Here is a 12741-nt window from a genome sequence, read left to right on the forward strand (position 1 = left end):
GGGCGGCATCGCTGTGCCTAGGGGCGACCCTTCATGCCCCTGTCCCGCGGGCTCGTGCGCTTCGGGTAGGTCGTGGGAGAAGGGCAGAGAGGGAAGCCTCCCTGCGGGACACACATTAGCTGTAAGAACTTGGATTTCGGTTTTTCTCTAGGTGTTCTTAGGGTCCTAGGGATGTTCTCCTGTGTTGTATGTACAGATCTAAACCCAGGGTTAGTCAGGAAATACTGGTGCTGTGTATTTCCTGAAAATTACAGAGTGTTTGTTTTTTCTTTCCTCTGGTATGGTGCAGGCAGGTGTGAAGTCATTGGCTGAAGACGTTGAGCAACTGGCTGTTGACAAGTTAGTGCCTTATGGAGAAGTGTTACGTGTATCTCAGCACTGATTCTCAAACTGGTACTTCTGTGGTACCTGCAGGACAAAAGTGGCAGTTCCAGGGAGTGGGCTGGCTGGCCACAATCTACTCCCAAAGTCACCTTGTGTGTAGCCCCAAAATTTCATTAATAATGCAGACTAAACTGATAGGTTGGTATTTAATTTTTGTAAGTCACCTGTTTGTCATCTGATACTACATTAAATTGAGAATTGCTTACAGCTGCCAAAGAAAAGGAGAGGCAGTCTGTGAGATGTTTATTAGGATGTCTACAAAACCAAAGTTTAAAAACATCTTTCAACATAGGGACTTGCCATTAGAGTGATCTAGTTAGAGTTGGACATTTCCAAAGTAAATTGTTCTTTGACATCCTGTTTGTGATCTGATGATGTCACTTTAACTTCTCCATAACAAGTTACCTTTTTTTTAATGTTGGAATTTTGATAGTAGTAAGTGAAAAGTAAACCGTTGTGTGTTTTTTTTTTTTTTTTTCTTTGTCTTTTCTTCTGAAGCTGATGAACAGTTACTGGCCAGGATCTCTGAAAAAGAGGTAAAGGTATTTTATTTTCACTGAATATAACGTTAGTGTTTCTTTACAAGTGCTACAACATGTATCCAGTACCCTCTAATTGCTGTGCCAGGAACCAGAAGGGCTTTGATCAGCCTTTCTGAATTGCAGACAGGGTTGTTCCTTCTCTTCCTGTTAACTACATAGGATTTCTTTCTTTGTGTGGGAACTGTGGTGGTAGTCAGAATCGTGCGAGAGATGTGATAAAGGATGGTACATATCATCAGTTGAGTTCAGGGTTTCTGTGCTGGGTATTGTAAAAGTTGAAGCTTGTCTTTGCATTGTGGGCCGAAAGCTTTTCCGCCACTTCTAGCTTTTAGTGCAAGGAGACTGAAATTCAGTGCGTGTTGAATATGTTATGGTAAGCCTTGGAACACTTACCTTGAAAGGTGGCGGTCTGACTACTAAGTTGGCAGGTCAGTGCATACAAAATACATTTGACGTTGCCCTCTTAATAAAACTTTATCCCTACCTCCAAACTTTTGGTCTTAACAAATAAGAGTCGTATCTATACTAACAATCAGTATGCTTAATTGGCACAACTCAAAAGCCTTGCAAATAAAGGGAAACATGATTGCCAAGGATTTAACCAGATCAGGAACAAATATGCCATTTCTCCCAAAAGTTCTCTGCCTTGTGGATATCTCTCTTTGTCCTGTTAAAGATTTGCTATGTAAAATAAAACCCACTGAGGTTTTAAAATATCTTGGTCAATAAACTCATTATGGAGTTACAATCATCATGGCATTAGAATTCATGTTCTGTAAGCACGTTGTCCTGTTCAGTCTTGTGTTTTACCTACTTTGCAGTGTATTTGTTCCCTCAATAGGGGCTTAAATAAGATGGCTCTTAATAATTTAGCCCTTAAGTACCCCTAAAATTAGGTAACCTTAAACAGAGAACATCATTTTAGGCATAACTTGAAAATATCTTTCTTTTCAATGTGTCCTATTTAATGTGGAAAAAATCATACAGTTAGATATGTATTCTTGTAGGTAAACAAGTAAGTACTGTCTCTGGACATAAACTTTCAAAGTTGTGTTACCAGTAGTACGTGAAGCAAAAGTTTTTAAAGTTAAATATTAATAATGTTTTAACCCTTTCTGATTTCATGTTCCCTTGCAGTTGGCTTTTTTTTTTTCCCCCACTTATCCCATAAGCAGAAACAGTTTCTTTAGCAGTTGGGCTTGTGCTACTGCTTATATCAGGACTGAATGTGGTGTATTGCAGTAAGCACTGTATTAACTCCAGTTAGAGGAAGGGATGCAACTTAATATTTTGCCTGCTGTTGTTACAGTATTGCCTGTTCTGTTCTTTGTACTTTTTTTTTCTGCATCATAGGTCAAGCTTTGTTTTGTTACAGTGCTAAAAATGCATAGACATTAATGTGGCCTTCTAATAATTTAAAGTGCAGTAATCATGTGCCATGATAAATTTCAGGTGACTGAATTTAACTACTTTTCACTTGCACTTTAGCATCTCCCCACTTGGGTTTAAGTTAAAGCACCTCTTACCTCACTGGTGAAATTAGCATTGAAACTTCTAGAGGAAGTGTCCCTGTTTGCTCCTGACTTTATTTTAATCCCGTTTTTAATCCCATTTATTTTTAACCCATGTTGAGAAATTAGAGAGAACAACAATAATAACCTACTTACAGAGTGAATTAGAAGATGGTTCTCCTCAGTCTGTGAGGTATCCAGAGCAAATATTGAAAACTGTAGCAGCAAATTTCTTTTTTATCAGTAAACGTGAATGCTCTGAAGAAGAAATCCTTCCTCTTCCAAGAATGAGTGAAGCATCTACGTCTGCTTTTCCTGGGAAAAAAAAGTGGATACAACTTTAGATGGAAAATCTTCAAATAGTCAAGGCAGATTTGTAGAGCTGGAAAACAGGTTAGAAAGTGCAACAGGAATCATCAAGAAGGTTAAAAAATTATTCAGTAATGCAAGTGCATGTATTGACTAGAAGAATGTACAATTTTTCAATTGTATCAACAGCAGCATTAAGTTGAATTCAAATGCTCAGTCTTTGTTTCTCTCAGTCAATCAAAAGTGACTATTTTAAATGAGTTTCTTGAAAGTCATTCACAAGTGTCATCGCATCTCCTCCTGAGAAATTCTATTTTTGTAATTGTGTAAAAAATTGTGTAAAAAAAAAAAAGTGTAATTTTTGTTGAATTGTAGTCCTTTTCTAAACCCTTTCTGCATTTGTGAGTAGTTTCACCTCCCTTTGAAAAGAATTTGCAGTTGGAAGAGGAGGCCATTAAAAGGACAGACACTTCAGTAACATTTTAGAGACTGAAATAGAGTAGTGTAGACCTTTGAGGTGTCCAGTGTTGGTCTTAGAAGATGACATAAACAAAAGGTAGTAATAATCCTTAGTAAAAGGATAACATTTAGAAGCATTCCGCACTATATGCATTCTGCCCCCATATATGAAAATGAAAGTGGATGTAATATACAGTTTTATATGCACAGGTGTGTTTTGTTTTTCTAATATGTAAGATATGAATTTAACAACTTACAGTTATGTTCTGTGACACTTAGGTCTGTCTCCCTTCCACTATCTGGGCAAATGCTTACTGTGGCATAAAAGTGTCCTTTTTTCATAGGAATCAGTGTGTCATTTTGGAAAAGTTTAAGCTGAACTGCAGTAACTTTTTTTTTTTTAAACAGAGTATGAACGTGCAAATGGAAGTTAGAATAGGCCATGTGTATTCCTGTAACTGTTATATCTGGTACAGTTTCCATTATGAAGAGGTCTGGAGAGGCATGTTTAGTAGGTAGGTGTGATTGCCGCCTTTGGGGCGGATTCTACTGTAGACATCGCTCAGCCAAAATCCCAGGTGCTCTTATGGTGTGTATAGCCAACTATCACATCAGTGGTAAATCTGTAGCATATGTAAAAGAGTAGTTTAGGCTTCTGCACTTAAAGATATATATTTTTGAGAGTCTATTATGTGCAGTTTTGTGCACATAAACCAGACCACCTCTTTGAAACCAGAAAACTTTGTCTTCTACATTACATAACAGGGATTTTGTTGTATTATTGTAGCAGTTTAATTATTTTTGTTCATATATGTTTGAGGCAATTAGAGGCAATCAGAGACAAAGGGATGAGCATTTTATAACTTTTAAGAAATAACATTCTTACAGACTATAAAATTTGATATTTCAAAGGTACTGCATTCCACTGGGGCATCAAAAACAGTTGATACGCTTAAAAAATGGGGTAAAAATCCCTCTTTTTTTTTTTTTGCTTGCAAATACTGATTGCCTAAAGGGAAAAAACTGTGTTTAAGGCAGCAGAGTTCTTCAAGGAACAAAAGCAATAATTTTATTGCATGTAGTGCAAATTCAAATAACCCACTGAACTAGACTGTGTTGTTATTCATTTGAAGGTTTTATACACTCCCTACACTTTATTCAAGCAATTACTGATCTAAAATAATTAGGAAGTCTTATTAGTGCTTCCCTTGCTTCCTACTCTACTGATTGGAACTTGTTCTAGTCTGCATTTTTAATAAGTATTCATTATATGAGTACTTAGAAGTTTCAAAAAATATTTGTCTCACTAGATAAATTGTTTATAGGTAGTTTTACAGATATCAAATAGAAAGTGTGAATTTGGAGGGGTTTATTTGTTTTTTATTTATTATTTGCCAGGTGAAACTGCTAAAAAAAAAAAAAATTGCCCCTCTTTTTGAAAGAAAAAGGGGTAAGTTGTATCATATTCAGGAGTATACCAATTAAATATACCATGTCAGTATCTGAAACATGATGATTAACATAGGAATGAGATTCATGAAATCTCATACATTAATTCATCTGAAATGCTGAGTACACGGAAGAACTTCCAACAGTGACCTAACCAGAACAGCGTTTAGATGTAAGCCGTTCTCTATATGTGTGGCAAATAGTTACGTGAGAATTACGTGTACCTGAGAATTTTTTCTAAGTAATATAGCTATGAATTTAAAACTGTGTAGTTTAAAATTATGTATAAAATTATGTAGTATAGTAGTTACTCTTTCTTTTAGGATATTTCATATTATTACAAATAATAATATATACAATATTATTACAATAGAAATATCTTCACGGTGTAGTCTTCAAATTTGGTACATTCGTACCTTAGAGGTAACTACTTCTGCAAGGCAAGCTTACAGTTGTGTTATCAAGCAAAGACATCATTCAGAATCTTGCAGTCCAACCACTCAAAATAGTTAACTATTTTTTCTGTTTATTTCATCATTGCATTTCCTCCAAATGGTAGCATTTCCTGATCGTATGGAGTCACTGATACTGCTTGGTGGGGCATTAGCCATTAACGTGGCATTTGCTTGTTGAAAGCAAGCAATTGCACTGAAAGTTGGACTGCTATTTAATAATATAGTTGAATGTATAGATTTTAGCTGATGAACACTCTGTACGCTTTCCAATATTGGTGAGAGGATATTCTGCCAAAACTCAGGGACTTCAGAAGTGGATTGTTGTAGGCAGGGAATGAGATAGAAGAGACTATAAGTCATTCAAATATTTTTGCAAATGCATTTTTCTGTCAGGAAATAGAATTTCTAATATAATAAATGTGTGAAACCAGTACTTCCTCAGTCAAAGTACATGGAAAAAGGAAAATGTCCTTAGGAACAATTTAGTAACTTCTGATCTGGAATACAGGCAGAATAAAAGGATGGGTCCTACAGTATCTTACCAAATTTCCTCTGGCTACTTACCACAGGCAGGACTTCCATGATAGCTCTTAAAGGTGTGCACTGTCTGAAAAACTCATGCTAGCATTTTACAAAATAGTGTTAAGTGCTTAGACCATGAAGGTTCAAGCCTCAGAAACAAAAGAAATGTCAAATTTAGATATAAGGGTTAAATGAAAAAGTAGGTTGGCTTGTGGACTTCCAGAACTAGGGTTCTCATGGATCTGGGTGATTGGACTTGCCACCTCTGGTTAATGTATTTCCTCTTTAGGACTGGGGATATATTGGTCTCTTATGGCATTGTACAAATTGCTAGCAAAGACTTCTGTTGCTACCAGGTTCCATCAGAGGTCTTCACCTGTGCTCAGTTGTTCCATAGTCTGGGCCCCTCATCTCAGCATTGTCACCACCGTGAACTTGGACAGCTGAGTCTCAGTTTTGTCTGAGGTGACAATGCTGGGGTGGAGAGCCAGGACTACTTTGGCTAATTATATAATGCCTACAGCTTCTACTCAAAGCAGTTCTGGCTTACTCTAGGCTACTCTGACAATTAAATCACTTTGGATAAATGATCAAGAATTTAGGTTTCCAATTTTGTACACTGAAGGTCAGGAGTGCTATTTGTAAAATGGGAATAAATGCACAGAAGTATTCTAGAGTTAATATTTGAACAGCGCTTTAGTCTCAGTCATACTGAAGTTTTTTATGGAACATTTCTGTTGTTATGCATTTACGTACTCTTGAGCTGGTCTGAGAATTTTTTCTGGTTGTATATAATACTAGAATTTTGTTTGAAAAAATGCAAATAGTAATCTCTAAATTGATTTGAACATTTATGTTACAGCATCAGCCAGCTGTTCCAAGGAAGGACAAATGTGAACCTTTTTTGGGACTTGTGGAGAGATCACAAGCTTTTGTGTTAAGTGAAGGGGAGAGAGGAAGAAGACCAAGACCCACTTGTCAGAACACCTTTAACAGAAGATGTAAAGAACCTGCATGTTGTTTTAAGCGAGAATGACCAGTGTCAATCTTTATTAAGTCCTATGGAATTAGAGGAGGAGCATCAGAAACTTTCTTCATTAAATGTCAAGGAACTATTGCCACTAGCTATAGAAACAGGTGTATTTGTGATGGAGCAAGAACAGACATATTCAGAAACAAAAATAAGACATCCAAACTCTTCTTTAACTAAAGCTCTTGAGTCCTTTATAGACACATCTATCAACTTAATAATCCTGACATCAGTAGTAAGCAAAATCCTTGAGCCTATCAAAGATAGGTTTCAGAAGTAGCTGTAGTCCCAAGAGAAGTCAGGGAGAAATATCAGAATCTGCAGAGTATTACAGGTACACAACACCCGTTGTTTTCAAGAGCGGCATATATGAAGAACAAAACATGTCAAGGAAAAGACATCCTGCTGAAGGAATCTCAAGCTACTTCCTGCTCCAGTTAATCTCAAGCCTATTTTAAGTCAAAACCTAGGAGATTTTTTGAAAGGGGGATGATCCCACGTTTGGGATTAGGAAAGAAACACCAGGATTTATCATCTCAGGGAATTCAGGAGGGATCATCAGTGGTTTCAGAGGCAGAATTAGCTGGCAGATCTTGCAATCCTTTTCTGAGGAGAGAGAACTTCAGAAACATCTAAGACTTGTTACATGTGTGTTTGAATCAGAATCAGCCTGACTTTCCTGCAGAGTGGCTTATAGAAATGAGGTTAATGGAAGAAGTGCAGTTAGAAAAGAAGGATCAACACTCCTTTCTGCCAAATGTTGATATGAGACAAACAAAACATGAAGCAGATTTTTCTGATGGAAGGAAAGAAAATCAATCAGAAATGGAAATACCAGTAATAAATGCTTTGAGTTGTGACCTGTAAGATCGTTCTCTTCAGAGATTTTCAGAAACTGGATAAGTCAAAGGGACTGATACAGAATATGAATGTCAAAAGATAACCTTTGCAAAGTTGTAAAGGAACAGTAGATAATGCAGTGGATTTCTCTGAGAGAGAGAGAGAGAGGACAGTTGTGAGGGAAATGCTACCAAAACAGAAGTAATAAATCTTAAATCTCTGTTACCTCAAAATCTGCAAAAATATACATTAGAAAGACTTTCAGAAATGAAATTAGGAAAGGATTTTCAGAATACACCACTGGAGGTGATCGATGTGAGATTGCCAGTAGATATGGATAATGGAGTTGCCTAGAGTAGTACAAGATCATCACCAGCAGAAGCCTTCAGAACGAGAAATAAAATCTATTTCAAACAAAGTGCTTCAAGATACTCTTATAGGAAGAGTTTTGGAAACAGAAATAATGAATCTAAAACCTTTTTTCAATAAATTTATCCAACATCATCTTACAGAGAAACTTTCACAGCTAATGATGGAAGAGAAACTAAAGAAAGTACATCAGAATTTGTCTTCACTGACTGTTAGAGAAGGAGAGCTTGTGGCACAAGTGACGGGTTTACTGGAAATAGACCAGGTTAATTGTAGTGAAAATCTAGCTAAACAATCTATAATAAAAGGAAAACTTGCATTAAGTGAGAGAGTGCAAAACTTTCTTCTAGAGCTACTCCCAGAAAGAGAAATTATGACTCTAAAATCAGTTTTAAGCAAAAAAAATCCAGGATCATCTTGTTGAAAGACTTGCAAAAATAGGGTTAATCACAAAAGAAGAATTAACAAAGGTGAAAGAGAACTTGCTCTTGTTAAGAGCTAGTAGAGGACAGTCAAAAGACAGAGAATCTGGGCTGCTCAAGGAAAAAAAAGCGCTGGTCTGAAATCTTTATTTTACTCAAATCTTCAAGATAACCTTCAGAAACAAAACAGTTAAAGTCTCTTACAGGTAAAATCCCAGAAGATTCTAAAGGCAATATTTCTGAAACAGAAGTAACAAGTTCAGAATCTATGTTAAGCAGCACTTTGGAAGATATTCCATTTTACTGAATATTTCAGTTTCTGAAATATCTTCTTTATGAAGAAGAGTGATAGAGGCCTCAAACAGATAGTGACACAGAGACAAGAAATGAAAAACAAGATCATCTTGAGGATGAATTTCCAGATCCAGTAGTAGTTATAGTGGTTAACGTAAATAATGAAAAGCAAACAGTTTAATGTACTTTCTTAAAAAAATAATTAATACGTTTGAAAAAGAAAAATCAAGAAAAAAGGTGGAAGTAGTCAAAAAAAGGTTTTGAAAGACCATTAAATCAGAAAGCCCATGTTGAGATAGAAACATCAGAAACAAGGAAGTTGCTGCTTTTTCAGCTTGAGTTGTTGTTTAGTAGTGCAGTATTAGAAATGAGAACTTACTGAACTATAGGGAGAAGAAAGGCAGTTTTTATCTGACTTAATAATTCAAGTTCATGTCATGGCTGAATTTAACCATGGGAATTAAACTCTAACTTGCTTAAGAGGCATGTTTCTCAAGCAGTAATACCAGTGCAGCTTAATGGACACTGACTAGTAAGTGGTTGGTGTTGCAAGTTCTTTTGAGAAACCAGTATACAGTATAAAACAAAATACTTACAATAACTTTAAATTACTTAACATGATATTTCAAAATTTACTGCTACCTGTTATAACTTGAGGTTTGCTTTGCATCGTAAGTGGTCCTCAGACCGTTTGCTAAGATGACACATGACATAATAAATGGAGATGAAAAGCACAGATCTCTACTATGAACGTAGACAAATGCAAGAGAACAAGTCACACTTGCAAAGAAGCTAAGCTTCTTTGGACAACGTGCAGTTAGAACTGCATGAAAGACTTGATGGTAGCTAATTTTTGGCAAGTATCACAGCGTATCAGCTGAGGAAAATGCATTAATGGTACTGTTTCAGATGTGTGCAAGGTGTTGGAGTCCAGTACACGCTCACCAGGTTCTTTTAGACATTCTATGCATACGGAGAGTGCAATGTTTAATATAAAAGTATAAAGGTTTTATTTTTGAGGGAATTTGATGTTACACAGGATTTTTGATTTAGCAGAGTGATCCAGCAATACACTGAAATCACAATTCAAGTGCGTACACTTAACAAAATCTAGCAATTGCAATATACAATTCAATCACAATACCAATGTGATTGCCATTACCAGTCTCGGATATGCTCACTGTCATGACCCTGGGTGTCCCAGTCCCAGGAATACATGGGTTGAAGCCAGCTCAAAACCATTGCTCTTTTCAAAATTCCTTTGTTAGCTGTTGAGGTTTTATACTCTCTGTTGGGTTGAGCCAGGTATACTCTTCCCCCATGCTGGTCTGGCTGTTCTCAGGGAGCCCTTCACGTTCTTTTGAACAACTCAGAAGAAACATTCACACCAGTCTGTCTAATTGCTGGCTGCTTATCCAAAAGAAAGGTCGCCCTCAGGCCCCCTTTGTGTGGAGATAAATCAGTTCTCTGTGCAACAGCAAGGATTAAGGAGCTGCATCCTACACTGTCCTTGAGCATCGTGGGGCACCTGGCCCTCTGAGCCTTCTCCCATTGTAGGGGTTATTGGTCGATCACAAAAAGAGAAATATTTATTTGCATAAACAAGCAACTATTTTATATAATTTCAACTGTAGGCTTGGAAGCGGAGAGTTCCTCCCGACTAAACCTTATTTCACGTGGTATGTAACGTTGACAAAATAGGGGAAAAACTATGTATCCTGCCACCCATCCTTCTGTTCCTTGCTTTTTGCTTACAGTATTCTTTCCATTTTTTCTGACATATTTTTTAACATAAGTAAGTTTACAGTTGTTACATACTAGACGTAGACTTCAGCCTCCGTTTGGAGGCAGAGCTCGCGCAGAATATCAGCTTAAATCAGTGATTCTTTCTAAAAGAAATTGCCCATTTACCCTCCAAGGTGCATGAAGTTTTGTTTCTCTTGTTCAGGTGCTGAGATAAATGGAGTTAGTCAGATAGGTAAGGCTGGAAGAATTGGGAATTTAGGTTTTCTGCTGCTGCTTTTTGGTTAGAATTTCTGCTGACATTAATTAGTCAAAAATTTAAATAATTATGAGCTGTTTGGTCTCAGTACAGGCATTTGGAAAAGTATATTTCACCAAGATGGCTATCAGAGATTTGTGAATGGTAAGACTAGAGCTCCAGTGATGTAACTGGAATGAAAACTTTGGTTGTTGCATTTACTGGTTATCTTCTGTTTGGCGCCTAATGTGTCTTTCAGTCTTCCTCGCAAATAGGATGGGTCCCTACCTACGTATTCGGTTTGTCTGTATTGGTATTCTGTTAGTATTTATTTTGCCTATCAGGAGATTCCACTACTAAAGATGAACTTGTTTGAAAACACACTGAGAGCTTTTGGACTGCTTCATGTTGTTTGAATTTTGAGTGCTCTTCTTAGTTTTTTTGTTTAATTGAGTGTTATTAGCACTGTTTAAGTGTTGCTGCTGACCATAGCTTTTAAGTATTTTCTTGGTTAAAATATTACTTCCACGTGTCTGATGCAATTAGCCTTCCCCCCCCCCCCATTATAAACATCATATCATACATGTCACATTTTTGAAGAGATGAGGTATTAGCCTTGTCCTGGACAAGTTGCTTAGTTGACTTCCTTTAGCTCTGACCTATAATTTTCATCCCATATGATATTCTTTGCTTTCTCTTCTAAACTACCGTTTTAGTATTGCTAGTTTTTCCTTTGCATCCCAGAGGTAGGTTGAAGTAAGTTCTGGATGAAAGAACTGCTAAAATAATGGGCAATGATGACTGACGTCCTTGAATAAAATGTGCCGACTTGTTCCCCTTCTTGCGAGTGTGTAGCCATTATAAATACTCGAATGGCTTCAGAGAAATCCTGTAAATTATCTTAAGAATGTATTTCTCATCCTTATTTGGATGTAAATACATTACATTTGATTACATTCCACTAATAATGGAATAAACCTGAATGATTAGTAGGTTATGGCATATATCAAGAATGGGACAGGTAAAGGGCCATAGGTTCTAGATAAATTATTTTGGAGCCAGTAAGTTTGGGCACAGATATATTTTAATTAAGAAAGGCTTTTTAATTTGTTTGTGAAGTTTGAAGATTCCTTTTACTAAGATTAAGAAAAAGTGTAATCTCTTTGATGTTAGCTGCCATCTGTAGTTTTACAATTTTTCAAGAATCAAATCAGTTGAACATGTCCTTTTTATCTTACTATTCAGAATCATGCAAGTGAAGATATAAAAATGAAAGTATGTGAGTATTTTGAAAAAGCAGTAGAGAGAGCTCTACAGATCTACCAGGGGCTCCAGAAGTAATGCTTGTGTCAGCCACCAAATTCTGCAAGACCACGCAGTGTTCCTCCTGTTTGTAGGTCAGCTAAAGAGATCTCTGGAACACAGGCTGCAGGTTCTTCCATTGCATCGCTAGATTCTTCCATTAGTAAAGATGCAGGAAATACTACCAGATTAAAGTTTGAGAATCAAAACACTCGAGCAGACCAAGTAGAAATCAGTCCTAAGAAAAGGGTAAATTTCTGTGAAATTCTCAAAGATGTATTACTGGAAAATGCGACACCCCAGAGTGATGACAAATGAAGTCAAAATGCCTTTCCAAAGAAAAGCCAGAGGGCAACGTAACTCTTACTTGGAATCTAACTTAGGAAGATAGTGTTCCCACCTTGTGATTGAAGAAAGTTGAAGTTACCAGTAATAAAAGTGTTCTTGCAGCATCTTCACTGCATCTTTCCCTTTGAGACTTTAGGATAGTCATTTACTTTGTTAACCAACATTAAATATGTTTTTTATTTTGCAGTGGGGCTTTGGATTTGGTAACAGTTTATATAGCTTTTCTGGCTTTGGTGATTTATGGAATAAGGTGGTGTCCACAGTGCAATCAGAATTGTAAGTAATTGATGTGACAGACTAGTGGATTAGGCAAAGAGACCAGATTTCTAAGACAACTGTTGTAGTACAAGAAAAAATGAACTTGTTGGAAAACATGTTTCTGCTGTCAGTTACATTAATAGAGTAACCGGTCTCCTGCATTTCAGAAATGTACAAGTACAAAAGACGTGATGGTAGCTAACTTTTGGCAAGTATCACGGCATATCAGCTGAGAAAAATGCATTAATGGAGTTGTTTCAGATGTG

This window comes from Struthio camelus, chromosome 6 (genome assembly GCF_040807025.1).
Source record: "Struthio camelus isolate bStrCam1 chromosome 6, bStrCam1.hap1, whole genome shotgun sequence".
In the NCBI taxonomy this organism is placed as follows: Eukaryota; Metazoa; Chordata; class Aves; order Struthioniformes; family Struthionidae; genus Struthio; species Struthio camelus.